Here is a 19,712-nt window from a genome sequence, read left to right as displayed (position 1 = left end):
CTATGATCCTACGATAGAGCGTTAAAGGAACAGCTCTAGGACAAGTTCAAAGTCACAAAGCCTATAGTTACATGCAGCCATCATGTCTGCAACATGTAAATACTCAATGCGATAGCAGTAGAACTCCGCAGGAAGCTTATGTCACATTTACCCTTTCTATTGTTCACCATGGCAGCTAAATAGCACAATGGATAGAGTGCTGGATAGAGTCAGGAAGACTCACCTTCCTGAGTTCAAAGCTGGCCTCAGACATGTACTAACTGTGTGACCCTGGACAAGTCACTTCACCCTGTTTGCCTCAGTTTCCTCATCTGTAAAATGAGCTGGCAAAGGAAATGGTAAACCACTCTAGTATTTTGCCAAGAAAACCCCAAATGGGGTCACAAAGAGTCAAACACTACTGAGAAATGACTCAACAGCAACGTTGTTCACCACAAAGGTAAAAGGTCTTCTATCTTGTAGCTGAGTAATAACAGAAACCAACGTAGAAAGAAGTAATAATAACTAAGTACACGAAGTCAGACTGGAGCAGGCAAGGTGACACGGGGTAGACGGAGTGTTGGACTTGGAGCCGGAAAAACCTGGAATCCAATTCTGCCTTCGATACCTCCTGGTTATGTGATTCTGACAAGTCGCTTAAATTTTCTGTGCCTCAGTTTGCTCATCTGAAAAGTGATGATGAAGTAGTTGGCCTCTACGGTTACCTCCGGCTCTAAAATTTATGATCTACGTTCTTTTAAGCCTATAGATGTATGATGCGTAACGCTTCACTGTGCTTAGCAATCGCTGGTCTATAAAGCCACGACTGCTGCCACGACAGCTTAGCAGGGTTGAAGCCAGTACTCTTCATGATGGGCTTCATGACTAAACACAGTTCGCCCTAAACTGGCCTGGAGAGCATCTTTCTCCCCTGGAAGCCATGGAAGCAAGGCTAAGGACGGTCTTTTTGCAGAAGGTAGGATTTGAACTGAATCTTTAAGGAAGCAGGAGGAAGAGGCGAGAATGAAGAATATTTTGGGCAAGGAAGACAGCCGGTTAAAATGCTGAGAGTTGAGAGATGGGGAGTGTCTTAAGCAAGAAACTGCAAGGAGGACAACGGCTGGATAACAAAGTGCATAATGAGGAGCTGGAGGCCAGATTGTGAAGAATTTCTAGCTCGCAGTTAAAAGCTTTCTCCATTAGAATGTGAGCTTCTTGAGAGCAGGGAGTCATACTTTTCTATCTGTATCCTCATTGCTTTGTACATGGTAAGCATTTAACAAATGCTTTATTCATCGATTCATTTAAATGCCAAATAGAGGAGTTTAGGTTTGACTCTGAAGGTAATGGGGACCACTAGAGTTTAAGGAGTAGAGTGATCACATAGTCAGACCTACATTTTGGGAAGATCACGTTGAGAGCTGAGTGTAAAATGGACTTCAGACAGGGAGACCCACAACAATTAAAACCGGCAATAACATGTCACTTTGAAGTCTGGGAGACAGTACACATCCATTACCTCATTTAAGGCTCATAATAATCCTCAGAGGCCATGTTTGATGCTACAGTTATCATGCCCATGTTCCAGCTGAGCAAGCTGAATGCCTATGATTGCACAGCCAGTATCTGTGATGGGTTTTTGAATTAATCAGTCTGTAAACATTAAGTGTTTGCTATGGGCCAGGCACAGTGCTAGGCACTCGGGATACAACGATTCTTTAAAAGCCCTTGTTCCTGAGGAGATTGCATGTGGACCTAGGTCTGCCTGAATCCAAGTCCAGCCCCCTAACCATCCTTGACAGGCTCCTGGAGTCTGCCATTAGACTTGGGAAGAAATGAGACTAAAATCACCTTAAGTGATATTCTGAACTTGTCCAGAAGTCCCTTCCTATCCCTCAGACCAAAGGCCCTTCATTACCTCATTCTGATCATTTCTCTTACTAATCATCCTGTAAAAGAAAATAAAGACCATGAATTCCTTTTCTAGTGACTTTGGGCACAGAAGACAGGATGTCCATAATCACCATGACATTCCAAAGTTCAGGACCTCATCTCCTCTGACCTAGACTACTATAATAGCCTCCCAGTTGGTCTCCCTGACTCCATTTCCCACCCCCTTTTAATCCATCTGCCACCTAACTACCAACACCGTTCTCCTAAGGCAGAGGTCTGACCCTATCCTGCCACAGTTCAAATATAGTCAGAAGACAGGATGCCCATAATCACCACGACATGCCAAAGTTCAGGTCCTCATCTCCTCTGACCTAACTACCAACACTGTTTCCCTAAGGCGGAGGTCTGACCCTATCCAGCCGCAGTTGAAATATAGTCAATGGCTCCCTATTGACTTGAAGATAAATCCCTCCAAAATTTGGCTCTAATGTGCTTTCCCAAGTAGTACCCTATAGGTACTCTGGACACAGTAGGGTGACACCTAACTGTTCCCTAAACTTAATATTCCATCTCCTGTCTCTGTGCATTTGCCCAAGCCATCTCCCCATGTCTGAAATCCATACCCTTCTCCTCCACTCCTCAGAATCCTTGCCTTCCCTCAAGGTTGGACTCAGGTATACCATAGTTATGAAACTTTCTTTGGTGCCTCAGTTGCTAATCATTTCACCCTCCATGAGTCATCTTGTATATATCTGGATATATGACAGTCAGTCAATAAATATTTATTATGTGACAGACACTGTGCTAAGCACTGGGGGTACAAAAAGAGACAGAAGATAATCTCAACCCTCAAGCTGCTCATGGTCTAATGGGGGAAACAACATGCAAATTACTATGTATGAACAACAAATAGACAAGAGAAATGGGAAATCATTAAAAGAAGAAAGGCATTAGAATTAACAGGATTGTTGGGGGTCTTTCTCCCAATGGATTGTAGCCTCCTTGGGAGCACCAGACACTATTCACATTTATCTCTGAATCCTCATAACATAGAATAGATACTTGGTATAAACTGATGGCAATGAAATGAAGTAGATGGGGAAGGACAATCTGCTGTTGTTTGTTGTTCCATCAATTAGTCACGTTCAATTCTCTGTGACCCCATTTGGAGTTTTCTTGGAAAATATACTGACGTGATTTGCAATTCCTTCTCTAGATCATTTTACAAGTGAGGAAACTGAGGCAAACCGGGGTAAGCAACTTGCCCAAAGTCACACAGCTAGTAATTGTCTGAGGCCATGTTTGAGTTCAGGTCCTCCTGACTCCAGGCCTGGAGCTCTATCCACCGGACCAACTAGCTACCCTAAGAATGATATATTACAAAATTAACATAACTTCTCTGATAGCATGTCTTGATGGAATCAGAATCAGCCTCTCACACAATCTAAAGTAAAACAGTGGCAAAAAATCTGATTCAGAGGCTAGTCTATGGAGAGACAGTGTGGGGGTGGAGAATGACCACTGTATGTGGAATTAGATAACCTGAGCGTGAGTCCCATTTCTACCACTTACCACTCTGTGGCATTCTGAGTCACCCCTGAGCCTCACGTACTTTAAGATTCATAGATAATGATATTTACCCTATTATAATCACAGAATTTCAGGGGTGGAAGGGACCTCAGAGTATATATGGTTTAACCAATATCTGAACAGGAATCCCCTCCACAAGACAAGAAAAAGAGATCATTCACTTTTTGCTTAAAGATTTCCAATACGGGAGAACTTTGTGAAAAATGAATATTTCTCCTTACATTTAATAACTAACTATTGTATTGAAACCAAGACTTTTCCCCTTTTCCACTTCCTCATCCAAAAGCCAACCAGAGCCTGAAATCTCTTAAGAGATTTACCCAGGCCAAGATCTAATCAGACAATAAAAGAAATTCTAAGTTGAGGCTAATAGGTATATTCCTGCTCACTGTTTTTGCTCAGATAGGTCTGGGGAAATGTTGATTCTCTCTATTATCAAGACAGGTGATGTGAAAATTGATGTCTCTCTGACCAAGATTTGAGTCCCAAGACCTTCATTTAATATAACCCACACCTCCCAGTGTATTAACCACTCTGAGTTGGTTTCCATCCCTCGGGAACACCTACTCTTCAAAGGGCATATAAACTGTCACCCCACAGCCATCAGAGATCTTTGGTCTAAGAGAGACAGCCAAATGACCATACTTTTATTAATAACCTGCTGGCCTTATTAATAAAATTATTAAATTACCCAGAAATTATGTCTCTCAAACCTTTTTAATCATCACAACTCTAACTCCAGGATCAGCCCGTCACATTTTGGAAAAGTTCAAATTGCTGTTTTTTGCTTCAAAAGCCTAAATTTGTTACCATCATTTGCAGGATGGAAACACTAAAAGGTTTCCCATCAAATACAGAAGTAAAGCAAGGAGGGTATCCTTCCCCACTGTTATTTGTCAGTTCTAGAAAGACTAGCAAGCAATAAGAAAAATTAGTAATAAACGTGGGCAAAGAGGAGAAAAAATTATCTCTATTTGCTGATGTCACAATGACTTACTTAGTAAGCAAAGCAACTTGAGACAAATGGTTCAGTAAAATAAAGTCATAAAAAGCAACAGCATTTCTTTTTAAGCATAATGAAATTCAGAAGGAAATAATAGAAAAGGAAGTTCCATTCAAAAACATCCACAAATATTTGCAGATCAATCTATAAAGGCAGACTCAATAATTGAAATTTAAAATGTTTTTCAAAGAAATAATGACAGATAATTGGAGGGATATTTATTGCTTGTGGTTGGGCTACACCAATATAATAAAAAATGATGATGCTACCCAAATTAAAATATAGATTTAGTGTTATAAGTCAAGATTTCTAAGAGACATTTTATGGAGCAAGACGAAATTTTGAAAATTGTTTAGTGGAACAAAATATGTGGAAGCTCAAGTGAAATGACTGGAAAAATAGGAATAAAAAGAGACTACCAGACTTTAAATTATACTGTGACGCATAATCATCAAAACTACTTGGTGCTGATTAAAAATAGACAAGGCGATCCATGAAAGAGACTAGGTAAGGAAGAAACACAATTTAATTTCATATGCCAATGTTTAATCTCCTTAAGAATACAAATTACTTAAGGGAAGAACTCCCTATTTTACAAGAACTGTTGGGAAAACTGGAGAGCAGTTTGGTATGAGTTAGATTTAGACTAATACTTGACACCATATACCACAATAAGCTTAAACTAGATATGTGACCTGAACAATAAAAATTATATCATACAATAACTAAGAAAACCAGATCAGATACCTTTCACATCTATGGCTAAGGCAAGGAGTTCTATCACAAAAGACAGGATAGTTTCAATTACATGAAACTGAAAAGTTTGTGCACAAACAAAATCAAAGCAACTAGGATAAAAATGGAAGTTGCCAATTGGGGCAGGGGAAACTGTACACTGAATATCTATGATAACAGTCTGGCAGGCAAGATATATAGGGAACAAACAGAAACATATGAGACAAAGAGTGATTCCCAATGGATAAATGGTCAAAGCATATTAACAAACAGTTATCAAAAGAATTTTTGTTGTTGTTCAGTCATTTTAGTCATGTCTGGCTCTTGGTGACCCTATTTGGGATTTTCTTGGCAAAGATAATGGAGTAGTTTGCTTTCTTCTCTAGCTCATTTTACAGATGAGGAAACTGACGCAAACAAGGTGAAGTGACTTGCCCAGGAGCATATAGCTAGTATGTGTCCGAGGCCAGATTTGAACTCAGGGAGATGAGTCTTCCTGCCTCCAGGCCTGGCACTCTATCCACTGTGCCACCTAGCTACCCCCTCAAAAGGATTATAAATTATTAACAACCACATGAAAAATATTTCATAACACTAATAATAAAGAGAAATACATATCAAAGCACCTCTGAGGTTTCACTTTGCACCTAGCAAACTGTCAAATATGACAAAAAAAATTAGAATAGTCAATGTTGGAGGGGCTACAGAAAAATACACACACTAATGCAGTATTGGTGGAGCTGTGAACTGGACCAACTATTCTGAATTATCCTTTTTAAAAAATCTCCATACCTTCTGACCCTACTATCTAATGACTAGGTTTATACCCTAAGGAAGACAAAAAAGAAAGTTGCCACTACACCAAAATATTCACAGCAAAAAAAATTGTGGTAGTAAAGAACTAGAAAAAAAGCTGAAATAATTGTTAAGTTTTTCTGAATGGCTTTTTCTTCTCTTTCTTTTTTATTCTATGTTACAAGGGATTGCATTATTTGAAGAGGAGGAGGAGAAACGTATTTGAAAATGAAAATACTATAAAAACAAAAGATTGAGCAATATCTAATTATTTAAAACCCTGTATTTGTCACCTTGCAACTTCCACCTATTGTCACCAGTTCTGTCCCCTCAGGCCAAAAAAATAACAAGAACGCTTCTTTCACAAGGTAGCCATTCAATTCTATGAAAACACTTATAATGTCTCCCTTGAATCTTCTTTTTTCCAAGCCTAACATCTAGCCTCCTTAAACACATTCGTTATAGGGCATGAATTCAAGGTTCTTCACTTCAATGGTGGTCCCCATCAGGACTCCCTCCAGCTTGCCCAATATTCTTAAAATGTGTTACCCAGAAATTAACATAATACTCCAGATTTCATCTGACCAGAGCAGAATAGAACAACACTATTACCTCTTTTTTTCCCTGGAAGCTATTCATCCCTTAATAAAACCCAAGACCACTTAAGCTTAATTGGCTGCCAAAGCTCACTGCTGACTCATTATGAGTTTGTAATAAACTAAAACCCAAAGACTTGTCAGATGTACTGATTCCTAGATATGCTTCCCCCATATCATGCTTGGGAAGTTTATTTTTTGACACCAAATCTAGACTTTACCTTTATCCATAATAAATTTAGTCTTATTATATTTAGCCCAATGCCATAGACTGTCAAAATGCTTTTGTATCCAGAGCTTGTCTTGCACTGTGTTAGTTATCCCTCCAACTTTGAAATCACCTGAAAATTTGATGTGTATGACATTTATCCTTCATCGGAGTCAATGATTAACTACTGAAGGTCCATGTGCAGACTCCTCAGGCACTCCACTGGAGACCTCCTGCCATGTTGACATCGATCCATTAACAACTACTCTTTCAAGCTAGCCATCAACTAGCTCTGAATCCGACAAATTGTATTATCCTCTAGTCCACATCTCTCTATTTTCTCCATAAGAAGAGTGAGGCATTTCATGAAAAGCTTTGTTAAAATCTAGATAAAGTATACCTATAATGTTTTCCTAACCTTCTAGTTTAGTAATCCTGTCAAAAAATGTAATGAGGTTAGTCTGGCATGACTCATCCTCAATGAAGTCATGTTGGTCCATTGTCCTTGCCTTTCTCTAGATGTTTCCCAATCACCTCTTTAATGATCTGCTCTAGTATTTTCCAAGGCACCAAAGTTCACGATCCTATGATTTGCAGATTCTGTTTTCTTCACTTTTCCCCAAAATAGCATCAATATTGTACCTTCCCTAATCTTGTAGAACATCTCCAAAATTCTATAATCTTTCAAATATCAGCTATCAGCTCTGCCAATTCTTTCATATGGGAAGATGTAGTTCATTTGGACAAGGTAACTTGAATCCATCATGGCAACGAACTACTCTCTTATCTCTCCTTATTTATCTTGGGTACCAACTCCCTCAGTCATTTATATTCTATCATTTCCAGTGCAAAATTATTCTCAATGAGAGTGAGAAAAAGAAGCAAAATAAAAAGTAAGCATCTCTGCCTTCTCTTGGTGGTCAATTATCATCATCCCATCTGCATCCCATCTATCTCTTCTTTGTTATTCCTTGTTCCCACAGTATCACTTCTAACCTTTTCATCGTCCTTGACTTTCCTGACTAGCTTTGGCTCATTCTGGGTCTTAGTACTTCTTACACAACTGGTACGTGCTATTTTATTCATCCTCTCTTATCTGGCCTTGTTTCCATCTTTTATACATTTCTTTTTAAAAATCTATTTTGCTTAGTGAGTTCCCTGTGCTTCCAGTTCACTGACTTCATATAAATCTCATTTTCCCTCCTTATTAGAATTGTTTTTCTTTGGGTCTTCAGAATTTCATTCTTGAACATCTCCTATTCCTCCTGATCAGACTTCTTCTGACCTCTCTTTCATCTGAACTCTTTGAAATATATTTTCCTAGAAGTCTAGGATACATATAAGACTAAGCCCATAGTTCCCTTCTTTCTCTATGACAAACTCTAAGATGATAGGGTCACTTCTCCTAAAGATTCCCATCATTTTGACTCCAGAAAACAGTTTTTCCCAATTAGTTAAAATCAAATCCATAGAAGATTTCCACCCATGTGGATTCCTCTTTCTTTTGAAGGATGAAATTATCACTAAGACAAGTCAAGAGGTTATTGACTGCTCTGTTTTTGGCAGAGAGAGCTCCAGCAAATGTCTGGATAGCTGAAGTCTCCCATCATGATATCATGGCTTTTTGTCATGCTAATGATCTATTTTTCAAGTTATTCAACTATTTCCTCTAATCAAGGTGATCTGTAGTAAATTCCTAGAGCAAATATCCCTTCTGCTTTTTTCAGTCAGTCATTAAACATGTATTAAGTGTTTACTATGTGCCAGATACTGTGCTAAATGCTAGGGATTCAAAGACAGGCAAAAAGACAGTCCCTGCCCCCAAAGGCAAAGTCTAATGGGACAGAGAATATGCAAACAACTATGTATAAACAAGCTATATACATTAATTGAAAGGAAGTCACTAGTATGAAGGGGAATCAAGAAAGACTTCTCATAAAACCTGGAAAGACTTACATGAACTGATGCAAAGTGAAATGAGCAGAACCAGGAGAACATTGTACATAGTAACAGCAACATTGTAGGATGATCAACTGTGAATGACTTAGCTCTTCTCAGCAACACAACAACCCAGGGCTATTTCAAAGAATTTATGATTAAAAAATCCTATCCATCTCCAGATAAAGAACTAATGGAATACGAAAGCAGGTTGAAGCATACTTTTTTTACTTTATTTTTCTTGGGTTTTTCTTGATCTGTGTTTTCTTTCGCAACATGACTAATATGGAAATATGCTATGCATGACTGCACATGTGTAACTTATATCAAATTACAAGCCTTCTCAATGAGGGGATAATGGAAGGAGGGACAGAGAGAGGGAAAGAATTTGGAACTCAAAATTTAAGTAAAAAATGTTTAAAACTTTTTTACATGCAATTGAGGTGGGAAAATAAAATGTTAAATACTTTTTAAAACTTTTAAAAAATAGGAAAGGCTTCTTCTAAGAAGGTAGAGTTTTACTTGGGACTTGAAGGAAGCCAGGCAGTAGAAGGACCCATTAACCTTCCCCCAAATGCTCTCTACCATGTTTCTCCCCTCTGGCTCTTGGATTTCCTCATATGCCTGTATCTTCTTAATATACAAAACCCCCTCTTCCATTTGTTCCATGGGTAACATTCTGTCTCTTTGGAATAAATTCTACCCACTCATGAGCTTCACCCTACCAAGTCTCAATGGTAGTGATGAGATTCCAAGTTTCTTTCTGGCAATAGGACCTCTAGCTTCTCTTGAACATTGCTTAAATTTGGGGTATCTGTGCACAGACATAGGAGGTTAGGGGCTTTCCTTTGGGCTCCTTTCTTGTATTTTGCCTCCTATAAACTTCAGAGTATCCCAGCTGCTGTCTCTTCTTCATTGTAGCTACTCTCCATAGTATGTGTGTATAATGTGAGCCATTATCACCATTTATCATTAAAATTATAGCAGCTATATGACACAGCAGATAGAGCATTGGGCTTGGAATAAAGAAGTCCTGAATTCAAACCTGGATTCTGACATTTGCTAGCTGTGTGACACTGGGCAAATCACTTTCCTCTCAACCTCGGTTTCCCCATATGCAAAATGAGTGCAATAATACCACCTACCTCCCAAGGTCACTATCAGGATAAAATGAGATAATATTTGTAAAGTATTTTGCAAACCTTGAAATACTCTATAAATGTAAGATTACTGGTAGTAGTAGTAGTAGTTGAAGTAGTAGTAGTAGTAGTGGTGGTGGTGGTGATGGTGGTGGTGGTGATGGTGGTGGTAGTGTAGAATGATATTGAGGACTCACATTTAGTGTCCAGAAGCCTTCAGGACACTATTTATTATTCCATTCTTAAAACTTGTTCTGTCTTCAGCCAAGAGTTGCCTGAAGATGAAGTAGTTGGATGTTTTGAATCATAAGATTTTTGAGCTGGCAAATACCTTAGAGATAATTTAGTCCAATCTCACTGCATTCAGAGAAAAGAAGACTGAAGACCAAAGAAGTAAAGGGATTGATTTGTCCAAGGTCACACAAGCAGTAAAAAGAGCCAAGTTCCAAAGCCAGGTCCTCCAAATTCCAGTATCATCTCTTTTTCCACTACCCCACCTTGCATACAGTGACTTTCCTAAGGTACCATAATCAGTAAGTGTCAAACCCAGAATTCAAACCCAGGTCTCCAAGGCCCCCAAACAAAATATTCTCTTTCTCCATGCTGAAAACCCAGGAGATTCTTTTCAAACTAATTATAAATAACTAATGATCCCAGCATCACAAAACTAGAAAGCAGCTAACCCCTTCATTTTACAAAGGAGAAAATTGAAGCCTAGAGAGGTTGACTCACCAAGGGTTGGGATTTGAATCCAGGTTTTCTAACTCAGAATTCAGTGCTCTGTCTACTCCACCACACAAATGTTTAATACAAATCCAAAGATTTGATGTCACCTTAGAGATTAGAACAACCTTGCTCATTTTACCAAAGAGGAAAGCCCATAGAAATGAAGTGATTTGCCCAAGTCCTTCAAGTAGTCAATAGCAAAGCTGGAGTCCAACCCAAGTCTTCTGTCCCCAAATCCATGGTTTATTTCACTCTACTTACCTGTCCCCAATTTGAGTTTACAAGCCCAAATTTACTCAACTAAGAGACAATAGAACACTCATCCATATTATCACACCCCTGGGTTCCTTTTACCCATATGCAGATCATCATCCACTTAGCAAAAATATCAACAATGCAGAGAAGATGGCACCTACTTAGGAGAGTATCCACTGGGTCTGACCTTGCAAAGGGTCTCAACATATCACCAAGGAAACCACAGCAAAGGCCATCTTTTATAGGCATTTTGAAGGTAACTATGTCACTCCTAAACATATGCCAATGTACACGGCACAGCAGAGAGCCATAAAGGCTTTCCTTTTCCCATGGTCTTTTATGGAGACATAAGCTCCCTTTTTTCAAGAGTTTCTTTCAAAAAAGCAATACCATGGACAGTGACTTCCAAAACCATTTTGTTTCTTCATACTAAGAGCACACCCAGGTGATTCTACCATTTTGTCTGTGGACACTTGAGAGACCTAGCATAGGAGGACCTCCTTCTGCCTCTTGGTCTGTCTCTCTCTCCACTCCAATAGAAAAATCCATCTTTCTTTAGAATGTTTCCAGCTGTTTTTAATCTGGAAGATTAGCATTCTTCTCCCTCTAGAGTAGCGGTTCTGAGCCTTGGGTCCATGAACTTCGTGGGGAGTTTTAAAATATGTTGATAACTTTTTTTTTCAATAGAACTGGTTTTCTTTGTAATCCTACACATTCTATTTTATGCATTTAAGAACATTAGGTTTCACAAGACTGCCGAGGGTGACCATGACAAAAAAAATTAGGAACCCCTGGTCTAGAATCTCTCTGTATATCTGTCCTCTTCCCCAAACTCTTGAAATCTTCTTCTTGGTTCCCCAAACATCATTTCTCTCCTTTTTATGACATACCATCTGTGATCATTGCTAAGGACAGCATTTTAGTAATGTAGAGGCATGTATTAGGAGATGAATTAGGTGGGGCAGTGGTTAGAACACTGGACTGAGTCAAGGAGATCTAAGTTCAAATCCTGCTTCAGACACTTCCTAGCTGTGCAACCTGGTCAAGTTACCTCTCTCAGACTCAGTTTCCTTATCTGTAAAATGAGGATAATAATATCACCTACCTCTGGGCTGTCCAACCCCAGGTTTTTATTGAAACAATAGACAATATATTTTGATTTGCCATTTTAGTGAGAGCTCTGTGGCAGCTCAGCTTTGTTTACTAAAGCATTTATGTCAATTTCTATGCTTGTAGGAGGGCCCTGAATACCTCACAGATTGTTATGAGGATCAAATGAGATAACAAAGTACTTTTTAAACTCAAAACACTATATAAATGCTTGCTATTGTAACACTAAGAATAATCATCTATGTGGCAGGCTACATGGCATCCTGAACAGAGCACTGGATATGGAGTCAGGAAGACCCCACTTCAAATCCTGTCTCAGGCAACAACTAGCCATGTGACTTTGAGCAAGTCACTTAATGTCTCTGGCTGGGTTTCCCCCTCTGTAAAATGGGGATACTGATAGCACCTGTCTCCCATGACGATGGCAAGGATAAAATGAGATAAAATTTGTAAAGGGCTTTGAGCTATGTAAATGCTGGCTATCACTATTACTGCTACCAACAAGTGCCAATCAACAGGCATTGACTAAATGCTTCATGTATACAAGGCACTGTCCAATGACCTCTGACCATTTCATCACTATTTTGGTTATTTTGTGTTGTTTTAGTCTTGATTTTCTCATGCCTTCTCTTCACCTCTGTTTTCAACCCACAGCAGCTTCAAGGAACAGTCAGAAAAGTCACACATAGATTTCTGCTTTTACAATTGAGTTGCTGGGTGGTTTGGAGCAAGGCAATTATTCTAAACCTCTGTTCCCTCAACTGTAAAATACAGAATGACTCTGGTCATTGGTCACTACCCACTTGAGAGATATTGAAAGGACCAGATACACCAAGTTCACACGCAGGTGAGGCTCTCTCAGAAGAAAGCTGCCATCAGAACAGAAAATGACACTGCAATGCATTGGGGCAGAGGGGAAAGAACCCTGGGCCTGGGCTCAGGAGGCCAAGGTTCAAATCCTGCCTAGGACACAGATTAATTGGATGACTGTGGGCAAGTCACTTCCCCTTCTCCTAGACTGTTCCCTTAACTACAAACTGGGAAGAATACTATTCTTAGATTATTCTTAAATAGTTGCACTGTCTACTGCTCAGGGACACTGTAAGCAAAGAGCTTTGTCAACCTTAAAGTGCTAACAGAAATATGTTTGGCTATATTTTTATCTTTCTCACATATTTTCCTGCCTTTTACTGTCACTCCTAGCTATCAGCATAAAACTTTTCACCTAGGGCAAAAAACAGTTGTGGAGGGTGTGGAGTTGGGAGGAGGAAAGCAGTCCAAAGGGGCATTTGGGGAGTGGAAGTGAACCTTCAAAGAGGGAGCCTTAGCTGGATAGTGGTGGTTAGAGCATAGGGCTTGGAGTCAGGAAGACCTGAGTTCAAATCCAGTCTCAGATACTTATTATCTGTGTGACTCTGGGCAAGACACTTGACCTTTCCCTGCCTCAGTTTCCTCAACTGTAAAATGGGAGAATAATTCCACCTACCTCCTAGGGTTGTTGTGAGGATCAAACAAAGCAAGGAGAAATAGGAAACAATTAAGAAGGGGAAGTCATTGAAATTAAGAGGAGATGGCAAAGTCTTCGTGTAGAAGGTGGCATTTTAGATAGCACTTTAAGGAAGCCAGGGAAGTCAGTAGTCCAAGCAGAGAAGAGAGAGGGTTCTAGACAGGACAGAGTTCTATGATGAACAGGCAGAGAGAATGCCAGAACCTGGGAATAGAGTATCTTGGTATTGGAATAGCCTAAATCAAAACAACATTCCAGCTTCAGTGGCGGGCAATGAAGAAGGTAAAAGACAGGTCTTGTGCTGGCAAGGGTTGTCACCAAGGTAGTGAGTGGTAGCTCTAGGCAGTAACAGATAATTAAGGAAGAATTAGCCCAGTTTTCTCTCCTGTGGATTAGGGAGAGCAGCTCCATGGTGGAATTTACTCCACAACATAGATAACAAAGGGGAAACCTCCATGGCCTATGTCACCTGCTTTCATGCTGGCCAAAGCAAAGGATCCCAGCAGCTCCTAAAACAGGGTAAGAGGAAGCAGTCAAAGCGATGAAAAGTAAGAATGGGTGGCATTCCTATGCATGTAACATTTTACAAAGCACTTCAGGGACATTGACTCATACGATCACCATTTGAGGCAGGGACTGTAAACCCTCTTTACAGAAAAGATTAGGTATTTTCTCATGGTCATATGGCTTGCAAAATGTCAGGAGTGAGATTTGAATCCATTTCTCTCCTAACTCACTCTTTGTAGTATATCATATTGCCTTTGGAAAGGCAGCAGAAAGATCACTAGGCTGAACCTGGATTCACCTCCTAGTTCTGATGCTTATTGGATACATAAGCATAAAAAATCACTTACCCCTTTCCAAGCCTCTATGAAATGGACATGATGATACTTACACTACCCATCTAAAAGAGTTATCCTGTAGCAAATACTCTGTACATCTTCAAAGTGCCATTAAAATGCCAGTCCTTGGGAACTCCCTAAGTGACCAGGGGCAAAAACAAATCTGACTGCTTTATCTATGCTCTCTCTTGGAGCATTCAGGTCCCACTACACTTTCCTTCAAGAAGGAAGGAAAACAAATATTTAAGTATTTCCTAGATACCAAGAAGGGGCGCTAGGTGGCGACATTGTGGATAAAGCACAGGGCTTGGAATCAGGAAGACTCCCCTTCCTGAGTTCAAATCTGGCCCCATCACTTATGAGCCATGTGACCCTGGGCAAGTCACTCAATGCTGCTTGCCTCAATTCCTCATCTGTAAAATGAGCTGCAGAAGGAAATAGAAAACTATTCCAGTATCTTTGCCAAGAAAACCCAAAATAGGGTCAGGAAGAGTCAGACACAACCAAAATGACTCAACAACAAAAAACAGGCCTGTGCTAAGTGCTTTACAAATATTCTCCCTCTTAATCCTCACAACAACCCTGGGAGGTAAATGCTATTGTTGAGGAAACTGAGATAGACAGAAGGGAGGTGACTTGCCCAGGGTCACACAGCTAGAAAGTATCTGAGGCTAGATTTGAATTCATAAAGATGTCTTCTTGATTCCAAGCACAGGGCTCTATGGTGCCACCTAGCTGTCCTTACTTGGCATATAGTAAGTACTTAATAAATATCTGTGTCTCAGGCTGGATTGGAACTCGAGTCTTCCTGACTCTAGGCCCAGTGTTCTATCCACTGCTCCCCCTAGATGCCTCTACAGCTACAGACACACTCTAAACTAAAGTGCAACAGAACCAGTAGCCCTTATCTATCACCGTAATAAATAACTGGCATTTATATAGCACTTTACAGTTTGCAAGAAGCTTTATAGACATTATCACATTAGCTGACCCCTGAAGGGCACTTTAGAGTTTACAAAGAGCTTGACAGATATCATCACATTTGATGCTCTCCATAACCCTAGCAGGCGGGTAGTCAAAGGTAGGGTTTTTCTCCTTTTACAGATAGAGAAACTGAAGGTCAGAGAGATGACACAGTTTGGCCAACGTCACACAGCTCAGACTTGGACCATGATCTCCCGTGCTAAGGAGTGGGCTCCAAAACGGACATCTGAGGGTCGTCTCCCTTCGTCTTCCTGTCTTAGGATGACCTTGTCCGGAGTTGGTGCTCAGTAAACGTTGGCGGAATTGAATTGAAAATAGACACAGGGAGCACTGATTATGCACTTACTATGTGCCAAGCAAAAAGCTCACCTATCAGAGCCAAGGGACCCAGGGGTGGAATCCAGGTTTCTAGATATAAAGACCAAAGGAAACAATCATGGGATTCTGAATTTAGAGCTGGAAGGGACCTCTGGGGTCATGTAATCCAAATCTCTCCTTTTACAGAGAAGGAAACTGAGACCCAGGGGAATTGAGTGATTTACCCAAGGTCCCTCAGAGACCATCCAGTCATTTTACAAAAGATGAAACTGAGGCCCAGGGAAATTGAGTGACTTACCCAAGGTCCCTCAAAGACTATCCACTCCAACCTCATTTTACAAAAGAGAAAACTGAGGCCCAGGGAAATTGAGTGACTTACCCAAGGTTCCTCAGAGACTATATAATCAAACCCCATCACTTTATAGAGGAGGAAACTGAGGCCCAGGATAAGGAAGAGAGTTGCCCAAGATCACACAGACAGTAAGGCACAGGGCCAGGATCTGAATCCATGTCCTCTGACACCAAGCTTAACACTCCAAGTTCAACACTCTTCCCACTAATGCTGTCAAAGAACTGACCTTATGCTGAAGGATACAGTGCATAAACAGACAAGTAAACACAGTATAACTGTAGGAGGTAAAAAGTACTCACAATGAGAGGGAAAAGGAGACACCTAGCAGATAGGACCTGAACAGAGCCTAGAAGAGGTCATTCCTCTGCACAAACACACTAGCAAGACCTGAGAGGCTCACTAAGCAGTGGCTTCCACAGTGACCTGACCTGAAGTGGAGGTCACTCCTCCACTCTAGAACCTTCAATGGCTTGTGACATCCTACTTGGGATAGAGGATGGGCTCTCCAGGACCAAGGCTTAGCGCATCATTCTGCATCCACCATCACCCCCTTTCACATATTCCACATCCCAGCCACTCCAGATTTCTTATTGTTTCCCAAACTAGAAACTCCATATTCCCTCATCGATGTCTATGCATAGACTTCCTTCTCCAAGAATGCTTGGCTTCCCTCAAGACTCCAGTCAGGTGCTATTCCCTACAGCAAGCCTTTCCTGGTGCATCAAGACTTTAGTACTCTTTCCCTCCATATACATCATCATCCCATAAGAATGTGTGCTCCCAGAAGGCTAGGACTGTCTTTTTTTTTATTTATATCATCAGTTCTTAGCATAGTGCCTTGACACAGAAAGTACTTAATAAATGCTTCATTCATTCCTTCCTTCCTCAAATTACTTATCTGCTGTATACGTTCTATCCAGCCCCAGCCCCACCACCATGTAAAGTACAAATTTTTTGAGGAAAGGGACTTTTTCATTTTTGTAATCATATCTCTAGCACCTAATCTGGTGAATGAACGAATGGAACATTTATTAAGTGATTATTATGTGCAAAGTATATGAAAAGAGATGTTTTTTTAAAGTTGTGACAGACCTCACTAAAAAAAACTGCCTGGCAGATACTGGATAGCAAATCCTTCCCATGTGCTCATCTCTTGGAAGGATATACTAAGAAGTGGGGGGAAGTGCTCCCATATATGATTATGATCAACTGTGTCTTTGAACTATATCAGCTCGTGACTTTATAAGGATCTGATTTGGAATGGTGCTTGCCATTTTTTGCAGAAAAAAAATGAACTTAATAATTTTTTTAAATTGGGATTTTCCCAAATATAGTAAATACTGTATTAATCACTTGATGTGCAATGCATGATGACATCAAGTCATATGGCTTCACTAAAAAATACATTAAACAGCTTCTTCACTTAATAAAAACTTTCTTCAATATATCAAAATGTCATTTAGACTTGATAAGCATAAAATTTTTTATATCCACCATTACGTTTACACCACATATGTTGTTCCCACTTCTTCTCTCCCTCACTTCCCAACCCTCTGCAGTCTGGCTCCTAACCTCATCACTCAACAAAATTGCTCTCTCCAAAGTTACCAGCGCTCTCTTAATGGCCAGCTCTGATGGTTTTTCCATAATCCTCATCTCTCTTTACTTCTAATGCTGTCAAGGACACTGTTGACCACCCACACCTCCTAGATGTTTTCTTATTGGCTTTTCATGGAATGACTCTCACCTTGTTCTCCTCCTACCTGACCACTCCTTTCCTGTTTCCTCCGCTGGCTCATCAATGCCTCCTACATATGGATGTATCCCAAGGTTCTTTCCTCGGCCCTCTGCTCATCTGATATACTATCTAAGGGACCTCATCAGCACCCCTAGGTTTAATTGTTATTTCTTTTCAGATGACTCATGTATTTATATACTCAGTTCCATTTGTTTTCCTGAGGTCTAGTTCTCCACATCACCAACTGCCTATTAGATATTTCAAAATGGATGTCCTGGAGACACCTCAAGTTCAACATGCCCAACAGGTCTCAGTACATTTTTTCACTATTTTTATCAAGTTGCACCATTCCTCCAGTCTCCCAGGGTGGTAACCTTAATGTTATCTCTGAATCTCCTTAATGCCTCATTTTCCTATTTATCCAACAAATCACCTGTTCTTGCTATTTCTACCTCCACAGCATATCTGACCCCTTCTCTCTCTTCACACAGCCACCACTTCTATACAAGCCACCATCACCTCCCACCTACACTATTGTAATACATTCCTAGATCCTCCTAACTGGTCTCCTTGTACCAAGTCTCTCCCTATTACAATCCATATAGTCGCCATTTTCCCTAAGCATAGATCTGACCCTGTCACTGCCTTACTCAATAAACTGAGTTGGCTCCCTATTGCCTCTAGGACTGAAGAAAACTTTCTCTGTCTAGATTTCAAAGCCCTTCATAACTTGGCACCATTCTATCTTTGCAGGGTTGTTATACCTTACACTTCTTCGCCCATTCTATGGTCCAACCAAGCAGGCCTACCCTCTGTTCCTAATATGAAGCAGTACTCCATCTCCCATCACTATGTGCATTAGCCAACCCCATGCCTGAAATGTCTTCCCTCCTCACTTTTACCTCATAGAATCCATCATTTCAGCTAAGACACCACCTTCTACATGAAATTTTTACTGATCCCTGCAACTACTAGTAACCTCCCTAACTATCTTGTGTTTATTTTGTATTTAATCTGTATGTGTATGTGTGTGTGTGTGTGTGTGTTATCTTCTCTAATAAAATGTGATTTCCTTAGGAACTGGGATTCTTTTTTATTTTTATATTCCAAGCATAGTGCTTAGCATATATTAGGTGCCTAATAAATGCTTAATTGATTGAATCCAGAAATCAAATAAAATCAATGCACCAAAGAAATTCTAGCAAATACCTTAGTCTTCTCCAGGCAAGACACATTTGGCATTAAGTTTTCAAAGAGAAAGCTATGGCTGTGTATGTTAAGAGACATGCTGGCATCCTGAAGTCAAAGTTCATTAGGAAGGTCACATTTAAAGCAATCAAAGCAATCACAAAACCTATACACTTTAGGGACAATAAAACAGACAACAATGGATTCAGAAAGTATCCAAACAAAAATGTGTCAACTATTAACCAATCACAGGACCCATCATCCACAAGACGGCTATACAAAGATGAAGATTAGTAAATGTTCTGAGATTACATGATAGTGACAGTAAAAGCTGACAATAGGTTTATGCTACTGAATTTATCAAATGTGATCAATATCAAGGTACCTCCTATAGAGTCTACAAAAAGGTTAAGATCCAAGAGTGAAACCTATGGGAGACACCTACTCAAAAAATGGAAGTGATAACATGCAGACAAGGAAACAAAAGTGGATTTCTTTAGGCAGCTAGGAGGTGCGGTGGACAGAGCTTTGGACCTGGAAACAGAAAGATGTGAGTTCAAATCCTGCCTCAGAAACTTAATGTGACCATAGGCAAGTCACTTAATTTTTCTGCCTCAATTTCTCTTCTGTAAAATAAGGATAATAGTAGCACCTACCTCCCAGGGTTGTTGTGAGGATTAAATGATAAAATATTTGTAAAGTGCTTTATAAACCTTAAAGTGTCATACACATGCCAGCTGTTATTTGCTTACAGAAAACAAAGGATTTATAAGAATGATATCAGCCCTGATCATTGCTAAGAGGAATTACAGAAAA

At 40.0% G+C, this 19,712-nt stretch overlaps 1 protein-coding gene across 1 annotated transcript in view; it reads right to left on the bottom strand.

Annotated features, from left to right (window-relative positions):
• KSR2 (kinase suppressor of ras 2) overlaps positions 1-19,712 on the bottom strand; it is a 584,421-nt gene that overhangs the window by 560,896 nt on the left and 3,813 nt on the right. The window lies entirely within an intron of this gene.

Source organism: Trichosurus vulpecula, chromosome 1, assembly GCF_011100635.1.
Source record: "Trichosurus vulpecula isolate mTriVul1 chromosome 1, mTriVul1.pri, whole genome shotgun sequence".
Taxonomy (NCBI): domain Eukaryota; kingdom Metazoa; phylum Chordata; class Mammalia; order Diprotodontia; family Phalangeridae; genus Trichosurus; species Trichosurus vulpecula.
This window is presented reverse-complemented; position numbering and strand designations above follow the sequence as displayed.